This window comes from Montipora capricornis, chromosome 5 (assembly GCF_036669925.1).
Source record: "Montipora capricornis isolate CH-2021 chromosome 5, ASM3666992v2, whole genome shotgun sequence".
In the NCBI taxonomy this organism is placed as follows: domain Eukaryota; kingdom Metazoa; phylum Cnidaria; class Anthozoa; order Scleractinia; family Acroporidae; genus Montipora; species Montipora capricornis.
The window spans coordinates 22724282-22726781 of record NC_090887.1 but is presented as its reverse complement, the minus strand read 5'-3'; the positions used below and the strand labels follow the sequence as shown (position 1 = coordinate 22726781).

At 32.4% G+C, this 2500-nt stretch overlaps 1 protein-coding gene across 1 annotated transcript in view; it reads left to right on the top strand.

Moving 5' to 3' along the window:
- LOC138050105 (furin-like protease kpc-1) overlaps positions 1-2500 on the top strand; it is a 46196-nt gene that overhangs the window by 15088 nt on the left and 28608 nt on the right. The window lies entirely within an intron of this gene.

Here is a 2500-nt window from a genome sequence, read left to right as displayed (position 1 = left end):
GTCTGAAGATTACAAAGACAAATTATACAAGTTGACTTCCGGTTCATTAATATACCTGGGTCCAGTATGTAATTATAAGGTTGCATATTAATGCAGCTATAAATGACCTGTTGGTGAAATAAATGTTTTACATGATGAGCTATTTCACTTGTGATTGTTGTACTATAGTTTACAATTTAAGGAGCCCTGAACATGAGAAATGTAGCAATTAATGCATGAACTATTCCTGGTTGGTACACGCATAAGGTAGTGTGCCATATATGTATGTTTCTGGTATTTTTGACTTAACAAATCAGCTATATGTTCTCGGTATGTGGCGGTATGTTTTAGCTATGGTGAACATATCCAAGACATAACTTTCAGCTTTGTTTTTGAGGTATTTTTAGGAACTTTTAAAGTGCTATGTCTTAGGTACTTTTGTGGTACTATAAATTTGTTCCAAAAATGATGCTTAATTGTATATTTTTGTTATGTCAGAGGTAGCACAAACATATCAGTGACCTACCTCTGGCATACTAAATTTAAGTATGTACAATGTACTTCAATGGTATGTCTTATGTATGTTTTTGGTATTTGACTGATATGTTTTGGGTATGTAAAATTTGATATGTTCTTGGTAGTTTATTGGTATGTTTGAGGTTTGGTCGACATACCCAAAACATAATTTTAGATATGTGGCTAAGGTATGTTTTAGGTACTTCCAAAGTGGTATGTTTTGGCTACCTTTTTGGTATATAAAATTTGTTCCAAAAATGATACTTAATGGTATATCTTTGGTATAACAGAGGTAGCATAAATATATCACTGACCTACCTCTTGCATACCAGACTAAAGTATGTTCTTGGTATGTCATATGTATGTTTTTGATATGTAACGGATATGTCATAGGTATGTCAAGCCATACCTTTGACATAACTTATACATACCAAAAACATACCCAAAATTTCGTGTGGGATATCATTAAAGAAAACATAAATCAACAAGTTTCTTAGGAATTTCTGCATAAATACGCCATCTAAAGATGATTTACCTTGGGAAAAGGCTAAAAAACCTTTGTCACCTTCGATTTCGTTAACATTCGAAGTTCGAGGCATTATTTTGCATGTCAGGGGCCTGGTACGAGTCTCATTCTTAAAGAGTCGCCTATTGGTGTAATACAAACATGCCCTTTGTTCAGATTAGCCAATCTGTTGAGAAATATAATACTGCACCTAAAAACAAAGCGTAAGAAGCTAGTCGTTGCATGTAGGAATATCAATAATTATTGATCATTCATTTGGCATGTTAGCTGTGTCCTTTCAAGTTTTAACGTGATGCACCAATAGTGCAGAAGTCCTCATTTTTATTTATTTATCCCAACTAATGTCGATCAAGATGCATAATTACCGTTCCCTTGTGTTCCCAGATGGAAATCTTATTAAGATCTTAGTAAGATTCTTATTTAAGATCTTATCTTACTTCTTAAGTAAGATTCTTACAAGATCTTGTAAGAATCTTGTACCAAGAATGTTACAAGATTCTTGTAAGATCTTGTAAGGTTCTTGTAAGAATCTTACTTAAGATAGATTCTTGGTACAAGATTCTTACAAGATCTTTATGGGCATTATCTTACAAGATTCTTTCAAGAATCTTGCAAGATCTGGTAAGATCTTACTTATCATCTTACACGGTTTTATACAAATCTTACAAGATTCTTACAAGGTTCTAACATAGACCTTATAAGATTCTAATGTAAATCTTGAGAGATATTCTTACTAAAATCTTAAAAGATCTTGTGTGATTCTTACCTCACTCTAACAAGATCTTAGTCAAAATTTCTTACTAATCTTCTACACTTAAATTTTAATTCTCCTTTTATTCCCAGGAGTTTGATTTCAGTCTTTTTGGAAAGAAAATGTACCTAAAACTTGTCTTCATAAGCTTGTACACACTCAGTCTCTAAGGTGAAGACTGGGGCCTTGTTAAACCAACATAATCAAAATTGGAAAATTCTCTTTATGAACACTTTGTTATCATGTCTTATTATCATTTATCATTATGCTATACACGTGTTAAATTAATCAACTTTAATGATGTCAACAGAAAATACTTATCCATTTTGTAAAGTTTGAATTAAGACTTTCAAGCAGATGTTCAAGAGAGTGGGACTTATCTCCTATTTGCATCAGTAATTATTACAGTGATCATCCTCTATAGATCCTCTCTATAGATTTTGAAAACTTAAAAAGGTGTTTTGGGATTCTCTCTTCCATCATTTATCACAGAATGGGGCAGGATTATGCAAGTTACAACTTACGTGTACTCTGAAATAATAGCTTAGCCCGCCATGATATCTATGATAACACATGTGGTCTTAATAAAGCTAGTAGAAACAACCTTGAGACATTTGCCAGTATTTCTCTAAGACAATATAGTACCTACATTGTACAAATGAAAATGGAAGTTTAATGTAATAAAAATGCCAAGATATTATTTTCTGTTACTGGGTAAACCAGAAAAT